We start from the raw sequence: 10,276 nt of genomic DNA on the forward strand, positions 1-10,276 counted from the left end.
ACTATAGGTAGGCAGTGGTTGCCGACCTCTCATATTGTTCAAAACTTATGTATTCATATGATTTTGGCAATTGTATGAGTAAATTAAATAATATACATACGAAAATGATTAATTATTATATGTATATGGGAAAAAATGCAGAGATATTCCCATATTCTCTTAGTATTATAGAGAAAAGCCATTTAAGTGAGAGGGTATAGTAGTGTAAACCACCGGAATTACGACAGAGGGTTCAAAAACTACTATAGGTAGGCAGTGGTTGCCGACCTCTCATATTGTTCAAAACTTATGTATTCATATGATTTTGGCAATTGTATGAGTAAATTAAATAATATACATATGAAAATGATTAATTATTATATGTATAAGGGAAAAAATGCTGAAATATTCCCACATTCTCTTAGTATTATAGAGAAAATCCATTATAGTGAGAGGGTATAGTAGTGTAAACGACCGGAATTACGACAGAGGGTTCAAAAACTACTATAGGTAGGCAGTGGTTGCCGACCTCTCATATTGTTCAAAACTTATGTATTCATATGATTTTGGCAATTATATGATTAAATTAAATAATATACATATGAAAATGGTTAATTATTATATGTATATGGGAAAAAATGCTGAGATATTCCCATATTCTCTTAGTATTATAGAGAAAAGCCATTTAAGTGAGAGGGTATAGTAGTGTAAACGACCGGAATTACGACAGAGGGTTCAAAAACTACTATAGGTAGGCAGTGGTTGCCGACCTCTCATATTGTTCAAAACTTATGTATTCATATGATTTTGGCAATTGTATGAGTAAATTAAATAATATACATATGAAAATGATTAATTATTATATGTATAAGGGAAAAAATGCTGAAATATTCCCACATTCTCTTAGTATTATAGAGAAAATCCATTATAGTGAGAGGGTATAGTAGTGTAAACGACCGGAATTACGACAGAGGGTTCAAAAACTACTATAGGTAGGCAGTGGTTGCCGACCTCTCATATTGTTCAAAACTTATGTATTCATATGATTTTGGCAATTATATGATTAAATTAAATAATATACATATGAAAATGGTTAATTATTATATGTATATGGGAAAAAATGCTGAGATATTCCCATATTCTCTTAGTATTATAGAGAAAAGCCATTATAGTGAGAGGGTATAGTAGTGTAAACGACCGGAATTACGACAGAGGGTTCAAAAACTACTATAGGTAGGCAGTGGTTGCCGACCTCTCATATTGTTCAAAACTTATGTATTCATATGAATTTGGCAATTATATGAGTAAATTAAATAATAAACATATAAAAATTAATATTTATTATATGTATAAAAAAAAAAATAATCATATTATATATGAATAATGGAAAAAAAATGAAATGTTCCTATAATCTCTTAATATATAAGAGAATAGACCGTATGTTGGGTGGCAAACGGAATTGAAAATACCCGCTTTGAGGACAGCGGGTTCAAAAACTACTATAGGTAGGCAGTGGTTGCCGACCTCCCGCATTATTCGAAATATTTATTTCGGATTATGTTTATATTGGTTACATAAAATAAAGTATATTATTATCCGTACAAATTTGTTTCTCAGTTCTATAGAACACGGGACTTGGCTCCGCGGATAATAGGAATATACGCTTTTTAGATAATATCGTTGAAACAAAAGTCAAGTTTCTATTATATATAGAATAACAAATCGTTTCCATATATTATCGTTAATTTTTGGAGGCAGGCAAATATTAATTTATTACCTGCCGTATAGTTGGATTATTATATCGTTACGGTATAATACAAATATGGATTCTTATGAAAGAAATATAAAATTATATATTAAATGTGGAAATATTATCATATGCGCTTGGTTTTATGTTATATATTACCAGAGAGATATATGAAAAGAGATAAATTTTAAATTTATCTTCAAAATGCAAATGATTTAACTTAATATTTATATTGGTTAAACAAAAATTGTACATGTGTGGATACAATAATTATGTATGTTGGAAATAAAATGATATTTTATAATGAAATATGTATATATAAAAAGATAAAATTATAGAAACATATATATTACAATAATTATATGAAATTCTTGTTATATTGGTAAAACAAGTATAAATTAAAAATGAAAATATGGATTACGAATGCTATATAAAAATGGCCGTAATCGAATAGATTTTTTACTTATATTTATATATTTAAAATTTTACCCAAAGGCGAAATATTGAATTTTATTCAATATAATAAAAATCATGGAATTATATAAAGTGAAAAATCTATATATCTATTATATTGCTTATTTCGATTCAAAAAATATGAATGGAATATGAAGGAAAAACATTATTCTGGTTGATCCTGCCAGTAGTTATATGCTTGTCTCAAAGATTAAGCCATGCATGTCTAAGTACACACGAATTAAAAGTGAAACCGCAAAAGGCTCATTATATCAGTTATGGTTCCTTAGATCGTTAACAGTTACTTGGATAACTGTGGTAATTCTAGAGCTAATACATGCAATTAAAACATGAACCTTATGGGACATGTGCTTTTATTAGGCTAAAACCAAGCGATCGCAAGATCGTTATATTGGTTGAACTCTAGATAACATGCAGATCGTATGGTCTTGTACCGACGACAGATCTTTCAAATGTCTGCCCTATCAACTTTTGATGGTAGTATCTAGGACTACCATGGTTGCAACGGGTAACGGGGAATCAGGGTTCGATTCCGGAGAGGGAGCCTGAGAAACGGCTACCACATCTAAGGAAGGCAGCAGGCGCGTAAATTACCCACTCCCAGCTCGGGGAGGTAGTGACGAAAAATAACAATACAGGACTCATATCCGAGGCCCTGTAATTGGAATGAGTACACTTTAAATCCTTTAACAAGGACCAATTGGAGGGCAAGTCTGGTGCCAGCAGCCGCGGTAATTCCAGCTCCAATAGCGTATATTAAAGTTGTTGCGGTTAAAACGTTCGTAGTTGAACTTGTGCTTCATACGGGTAGTACAACTTACAATTGTGGTTAGTACTATACCTTTATGTATGTAAGCGTATTACCGGTGGAGTTCTTATATGTGATTAAATACTTGTATTTTTTCATATGTTCCTCCTATTTAAAAACCTGCACTAGTGCTCTTAAACGAGTGTTATTGTGGGCCGGTACTATTACTTTGAACAAATTAGAGTGCTTAAAGCAGGCTTCAAATGCCTGAATATTCTGTGCATGGGATAATGAAATAAGACCTCTGTTCTGCTTTCATTGGTTTTCAGATCAAGAGGTAATGATTAATAGAAGCAGTTTGGGGGCATTAGTATTACGACGCGAGAGGTGAAATTCTTGGACCGTCGTAAGACTAACTTAAGCGAAAGCATTTGCCAAAGATGTTTTCATTAATCAAGAACGAAAGTTAGAGGTTCGAAGGCGATCAGATACCGCCCTAGTTCTAACCATAAACGATGCCAGCTAGCAATTGGGTGTAGCTACTTTTATGGCTCTCTCAGTCGCTTCCCGGGAAACCAAAGCTTTTGGGCTCCGGGGGAAGTATGGTTGCAAAGCTGAAACTTAAAGGAATTGACGGAAGGGCACCACCAGGAGTGGAGCCTGCGGCTTAATTTGACTCAACACGGGAAAACTTACCAGGTCCGAACATAAGTGTGTAAGACAGATTGATAGCTCTTTCTCGAATCTATGGGTGGTGGTGCATGGCCGTTCTTAGTTCGTGGAGTGATTTGTCTGGTTAATTCCGATAACGAACGAGACTCAAATATATTAAATAGATATCTTCAGGATTATGGTGCTGAAGCTTATGTTAGCCTTCATTCATGGTGGCAGTAAAATGTTTATTGTGTTTGAATGTGTTTATGTAAGTGGAGCCGTACCTGTTGGTTTGTCCCATTATAAGGACACTAGCTTCTTAAATGGACAAATTGCGTCTAGCAATAATGAGATTGAGCAATAACAGGTCTGTGATGCCCTTAGATGTCCTGGGCTGCACGCGCGCTACAATGAAAGTATCAACGTGTATTTCCTAGACCGAGAGGTCCGGGTAAACCGCTGAACCACTTTCATGCTTGGGATTGTGAACTGAAACTGTTCACATGAACTTGGAATTCCCAGTAAGTGTGAGTCATTAACTCGCATTGATTACGTCCCTGCCCTTTGTACACACCGCCCGTCGCTACTACCGATTGAATTATTTAGTGAGGTCTCCGGACGTGATCACTGTGACGCCTTGCGTGTTACGGTTGTTTCGCAAAAGTTGACCGAACTTGATTATTTAGAGGAAGTAAAAGTCGTAACAAGGTTTCCGTAGGTGAACCTGCGGAAGGATCATTATTGTATAATATCCTTATCGTTAATAAATATTTGTTATAATACAAATAAATACAATTTACCAAAATAAAAATATTACAAAATGATTCCACGGAATCAAAAGTTAAAGTCAAAATAAAATGAAGATGGCTTTTATTTTATATGTGGGGCTTGGCAACCTCATAAAAAGACTTTAACATTATTAATGTTGCTGTGCGTATTTGTGGCAGTACTTACTACAACAACGGCGTTTCCTATAAAAACAAATTCTCGAAAATGGAAATCGAAGAAACTAAACTAAATTCGAAAGTAGAAGTCGAATTAAAATAAAAATAATTTTGAATGTGTGGTAATCAAAATAAGTGTGTGTGTATATGGACCATAATATACACGCGTTGCGAATATGTATTGTTCATCTATGTTATGAGCATACGTTGGCTAATGCAACAACCTAAAATATACAATGTTTGTACCTGTCATCCATCAGGTTAATGTTTTATATAAATTTTGCAGTATGTGTCACCCAAAATAGCAAACCATAACCAGATTATTATGATACATAATGCTTATATGAAACTAAGACATTTCGCAACATTTATTTTAGGTATAAAAATAAATTTATTGAAGGAATTGATATATGCCAGTAAAATGGTGTATTTTTAATTTCTTTCAATAAAAACAATATTGACATTATATAAAATTGAATTATAAAACTCTAAGCGGTGGATCACTCGGCTCATGGGTCGATGAAGAACGCAGCAAACTGTGCGTCATCGTGTGAACTGCAGGACACATGAACATCGACATTTTGAACGCATATCGCAGTCCATGCTGTTATGTACTTTAATTAATTTTATAGTGCTGCTTGGACTACATATGGTTGAGGGTTGTAAGACTATGCTAATTAAGTTGTTTATAAATTTTTTATAAGCATATGGTATATTATTGGATTAAATAATGATTTTATTCATAATATTAAAAAAGAAATGAAAAACATTATCTCACATTTGAATGTGAAAAACGAAGAGAAATATTTTCTTTTTCAATCAAATAATACTGAGAAATGTCTAGCATAAAAAATTGAAATATTTTTCATCTAGAATTGTCTCTTATTAATGATTCGGAAAAAGAAAAATCTTGGTTTTGTTATTATTCTTCGTTGGTTCGTTAAATGGATAAAAATGACTTTGCTTACAAGAACTATTGGAACTATTTATAACGAATTTAATTGATTGTTTTATCATTTATATATAAAGAATTTATGGCAAAATATAGTTATATATACAACCTCAACTCATATGGGACTACCCCCTGAATTTAAGCATATTAATTAGGGGAGGAAAAGAAACTAACAAGGATTTTCTTAGTAGCGGCGAGCGAAAAGAAAACAGTTCAGCACTAAGTCACTTTGTCTATATGGCAAATGTGAGATGCAGTGTATGGAGCGTCAATATTCTAGTATGAGAAATTAATGATTTAAGTCCTTCTTAAATGAGGCCATTTACCCATAGAGGGTGCCAGGCCCGTATAACGTTAATGATTGCTAGATGATGTTTCCAAAGAGTCGTGTTGCTTGATAGTGCAGCACTAAGTGGGTGGTAAACTCCATCTAAAACTAAATATAACCATGAGACCGATAGTAAACAAGTACCGTGAGGGAAAGTTGAAAAGAACTCTGAATAGAGAGTTAAACAGTACGTGAAACTGCTTAGAGGTTAAGCCCGATGAACCTGAATATCCGTTATGGAAAATTCATCATTAAAATTGTAATATTTAAATAATATTATTAAGAATAATGTGCATTTTTTCCATATAAGGACATTGTAATCTATTAGCATATCCCAAATTTATCATAAAATATAACTTATAGTTTATTCCAATTAAATTGCTTGCATTTTAACACAGAATAAATGTTATTAATTTGATAAAGTGCTGATAGATTTATATTATTACAGAGCGTTAATTTTTCGGAATTATATAATGGCATAATTATCATTGATTTTTGTGTTTATTATATGCTCTTGTATGATTAACAATGCGAAAGATTCAGGATACCTTCGGGACCCGTCTTGAAACACGGACCAAGGAGTCTAACATATGTGCAAGTTATTGGGATGTAAACCTAATAGCGTAATTAACTTGACTAATAATGGGATTAGTTTTTTAGCTATTTATAGCTAATTAACACAATCCCGGGGCGTTCTATATAGTTATGTATAATGTATATTTATATTATTTATGCCTCTAACTGGAACGTACCTTGAGCATATATGCTGTGACCCGAAAGATGGTGAACTATACTTGATCAGGTTGAAGTCAGGGGAAACCCTGATGGAAGACCGAAACAGTTCTGACGTGCAAATCGATTGTCAGAATTGAGTATAGGGGCGAAAGACCAATCGAACCATCTAGTAGCTGGTTCCTTCCGAAGTTTCCCTCAGGATAGCTGGTGCATTTTAATATTATATAAAATAATCTTATCTGGTAAAGCGAATGATTAGAGGCCTTAGGGTCGAAACGATCTTAACCTATTCTCAAACTTTAAATGGGTAAGAACCTTAACTTTCTTGATATGAAGTTCAAGGTTATGATATAATGTGCCCAGTGGGCCACTTTTGGTAAGCAGAACTGGCGCTGTGGGATGAACCAAACGTAATGTTACGGTGCCCAAATTAACAACTCATGCAGATACCATGAAAGGCGTTGGTTGCTTAAAACAGCAGGACGGTGATCATGGAAGTCGAAATCCGCTAAGGAGTGTGTAACAACTCACCTGCCGAAGCAACTAGCCCTTAAAATGGATGGCGCTTAAGTTGTATACCTATACATTACCGCTAAAGTAGATGATTTATATTACTTGTGATATAAATTTTGAAACTTTAGTGAGTAGGAAGGTACAATGGTATGCGTAGAAGTGTTTGGCGTAAGCCTGCATGGAGCTGCCATTGGTACAGATCTTGGTGGTAGTAGCAAATAATCGAATGAGACCTTGGAGGACTGAAGTGGAGAAGGGTTTCGTGTGAACAGTGGTTGATCACGAGTTAGTCGGTCCTAAGTTCAAGGCGAAAGCCGAAAATTTTCAAGTAAAACAAAAATGCCTAACTATATAAACAAAGCGAATATAATACACTTGAATAATTTTGAACGAAAGGGAATACGGTTCCAATTCCGTAACCTGTTGAGTATCCGTTTGTTATTAAATATGGGCCTCGTGCTCATCCTGGCAACAGGAACGACCATAAAGAAGCCGTCGAGAGATATCGGAAGAGTTTTCTTTTCTGTTTTATAGCCGTACTACCATGGAAGTCTTTCGCAGAGAGATATGGTAGATGGGCTAGAAGAGCATGACATATACTGTTGTGTCGATATTTTCTCCTCGGACCTTGAAAATTTATGGTGGGGACACGCAAACTTCTCAACAGGCCGTACCAATATCCGCAGCTGGTCTCCAAGGTGAAGAGTCTCTAGTCGATAGAATAATGTAGGTAAGGGAAGTCGGCAAATTAGATCCGTAACTTCGGGATAAGGATTGGCTCTGAAGATTGAGATAGTCGGGCTTGATTGGGAAACAATAACATGGTTTATGTGCTCGTTCTGGGTAAATAGAGTTTCTAGCATTTATGTTAGTTACTTGTTCCCCGGATAGTTTAGTTACGTAGCCAATTGTGGAACTTTCTTGCTAAAATTTTTAAGAATACTATTTGGGTTAAACCAATTAGTTCTTATCAATTATAACGATTATCAATTAACAATCAATTCAGAACTGGCACGGACTTGGGGAATCCGACTGTCTAATTAAAACAAAGCATTGTGATGGCCCTAGCGGGTGTTGACACAATGTGATTTCTGCCCAGTGCTCTGAATGTCAAAGTGAAGAAATTCAAGTAAGCGCGGGTCAACGGCGGGAGTAACTATGACTCTCTTAAGGTAGCCAAATGCCTCGTCATCTAATTAGTGACGCGCATGAATGGATTAACGAGATTCCTACTGTCCCTATCTACTATCTAGCGAAACCACAGCCAAGGGAACGGGCTTGGAATAATTAGCGGGGAAAGAAGACCCTTTTGAGCTTGACTCTAATCTGGCAGTGTAAGGAGACATAAGAGGTGTAGAATAAGTGGGAGATATTAGACCTCGGTTTGGTATCGTCAATGAAATACCACTACTCTTATTGTTTCCTTACTTACTTGATTAAATGGAACGTGTATCATTTCCTAGCCATTATACGGATATATTTATTATATCTTATGGTATTGGGTTTTGATGCAAGCTTCTTGATCAAAGTATCACGAGTTTGTTATATAATCGCAAACAAATTCTTTAATAAAACGATGCATTTATGTATTTTTGATTTGAAAATTTGGTATAACTCCAATTACTCAGGTATGATCCAATTCAAGGACATTGCCAGGTAGGGAGTTTGACTGGGGCGGTACATCTCTCAAATAATAACGGAGGTGTCCCAAGGCCAGCTCAGTGCGGACAGAAACCACACATAGAGCAAAAGGGCAAATGCTGACTTGATCTCGGTGTTCAGTACACACAGGGACAGCAAAAGCTCGGCCTATCGATCCTTTTGGTTTAAAGAGTTTTTAACAAGAGGTGTCAGAAAAGTTACCATAGGGATAACTGGCTTGTGGCGGCCAAGCGTTCATAGCGACGTCGCTTTTTGATCCTTCGATGTCGGCTCTTCCTATCATTGTGAAGCAAAATTCACCAAGCGTTGGATTGTTCACCCATGCAAGGGAACGTGAGCTGGGTTTAGACCGTCGTGAGACAGGTTAGTTTTACCCTACTAATGACAAAACGTTGTTGCGACAGCATTCCTGCGTAGTACGAGAGGAACCGCAGGTACGGACCAATGGCACAATACTTGTTCGAGCGAACAGTGGTATGACGCTACGTCCGTTGGATTATGCCTGAACGCCTCTAAGGTCGTATCCGTGCTGGACTGCAATGATAAATAAGGGGCAATTTGCATTGTATGGCTTCTAAACCATTTAAAGTTTATAATTTATTTTATAAACGACAATGGATGTGATGCCAATGTAATTTGTAACATAGTAAATTAGGAGGATCTTCGATCACCTGATGCCGCGCTAGTTACATATAAAAGCATTATTTAATACAATGACAAAGCCTAGAATCAATTGTAAACGACTTTTGTAACAGGCAAGGTGTTGTAAGTGGTTGAGCAGCTGCCATACTGCGATCCACTGAAGCTTATCCTTTGCTTGATGATTCGATAAATAAATGATTTTTTCCTGTAGCCAAACACCTCGTCATCAATTTAGTGACGCATATGATATTGTCCCTATCATATAATTAATATAAAGACTTTAATGGATTGTGTCAAGTTGCCAAACACCTCGTCATCAATTTAGTGACGCATATGATATTGTCCCTATCATATAATTAATATAAAGACTTTAATGAATTGTGTCAAGTTGCCAAACACCTCGTCATCAATTTAGTGACGCATATGATATTGTCCTATCATATAATTTTTGATATAAAGACTTTAAAGAATTGTATCAAGTTGCCAAACACCTCGTCATCAATTTAGTGACGCATATGATATTGTCCTATCATATAATTATATAAGACTTTAATGAATTGTCAAGTTGCCAAACACCTCGTCATCATTTAGTTTTTTTTTTTTTTTTTTTTTTTTAGCGTGCGTTTATTTATTTAAAATCTGTCCTAGTGGACAATAATTAAATGGTTTTGCGGGGGAACATTAGCTTAAGGGATACTATTGTACATGTATTTGTGGCGGGTTTTATATGTGTTGTCTATTGTTGTGGAAGATCGAGAGGGTGTCTCCTCATGAGACGTCTGCTTGTTTGGCTATTGTCTAACAGGTTGGTGGCGAGGTGGTTAGGGTGGTTTTCGAGCCTTTTCAGGTATCTCTCGCTGAGCCTGGAGATTTCATCAGCGACTTGTGGGATTCCAAG

General features: G+C 35.5%; 3 non-coding genes across 3 annotated transcripts; all 3 read left to right on the top strand.

Annotated features, from left to right (window-relative positions):
* The first annotated feature begins 2,347 nt into the window (after window positions 1-2,347).
* On the top strand, window positions 2,348-4,343 carry LOC116803031. The gene has a single exon (XR_004363323.1). It is a non-coding gene; the product is annotated as a small subunit ribosomal RNA (ribosomal RNA).
* Window positions 4,344-5,030: 687 nt separating this feature from the next.
* Window positions 5,031-5,209, top strand: LOC116803027. The gene has a single exon (XR_004363320.1). It is a non-coding gene; the product is annotated as a 5.8S ribosomal RNA (ribosomal RNA).
* Window positions 5,210-5,603: 394 nt separating this feature from the next.
* LOC116803028 lies at window positions 5,604-9,565 on the top strand. The gene has a single exon (XR_004363321.1). It is a non-coding gene; the product is annotated as a large subunit ribosomal RNA (ribosomal RNA).
* The last annotated feature ends 711 nt before the right edge of the window (window positions 9,566-10,276 follow it).

This window comes from Drosophila sechellia, unplaced genomic scaffold (assembly GCF_004382195.2).
Source record: "Drosophila sechellia strain sech25 unplaced genomic scaffold, ASM438219v1 U_273, whole genome shotgun sequence".
In the NCBI taxonomy this organism is placed as follows: domain Eukaryota; kingdom Metazoa; phylum Arthropoda; class Insecta; order Diptera; family Drosophilidae; genus Drosophila; species Drosophila sechellia.